Below are 777 nucleotides of genomic sequence, written 5' to 3' on the forward strand. Positions count from 1 at the left end.
ATGAACGCAAACGTACTTTCAAAAAGCATATTCGATTCATTCATAAAAGCAGAYGSCATYACATCTCCCCGAGCATGCCTTGCCTACAAGCGTCTTTTCGCGACGATTYCAAAAGCTAAAAATCATGAATTGAATATATTTCTGATATTTGTATGAGAAGGAAAAAGTGTCAACCCCGCAAAAATAAATATTAAAATATATTAGAATAAAATTGACAACATAGTTTATTTGTCGAATTCAAGAAATGTTTCAACGAAAATATTCAATATTCCTCTGATTCATGTGTAAATGAAAATCATCCCTCTTAACTGCCCATATCTTGCTGCATCTCACGGTTTGTTTTATGAAATACTAATTACTGTTTTAAGTACCACTTGCTTAAGTATTCGTATTCGTTTATGTGCCATATTATACTTTTATTTTTACAAACCACAAACATTTGTACCTTTGATTATGGCACATAACCGGGATTGACTGTATTCTTCAAGGAATGTGCAAAATATTTTTCGCGGCTTGCAAAAGTCTGCGTCGATATGTATGCACKCTCATACAAATGCATACATATTTACACAAGTTCGTTGGTAAAGCTATTAGAGCGGCAAGGGAAGCAGTGGCAATTGGCGATCGTTCGTTTGTGTTTTCGGCACAGCTCAAATTTTCTACCAACAACCCTACGCTTTTGCCGCGTCGGTCAATCGACACATGATTCTGACAAAAAGTGAGCTTCGCCATTGGTTGTCCGTGTCAACGGAAATTTCGCATGAAACAATATGCATA

Source organism: Bactrocera latifrons, unplaced genomic scaffold, assembly GCF_001853355.1.
Source record: "Bactrocera latifrons isolate USDA-ARS-PBARC rearing strain unplaced genomic scaffold, ASM185335v1 scaffold_323, whole genome shotgun sequence".
Classification (NCBI taxonomy): domain Eukaryota; kingdom Metazoa; phylum Arthropoda; class Insecta; order Diptera; family Tephritidae; genus Bactrocera; species Bactrocera latifrons.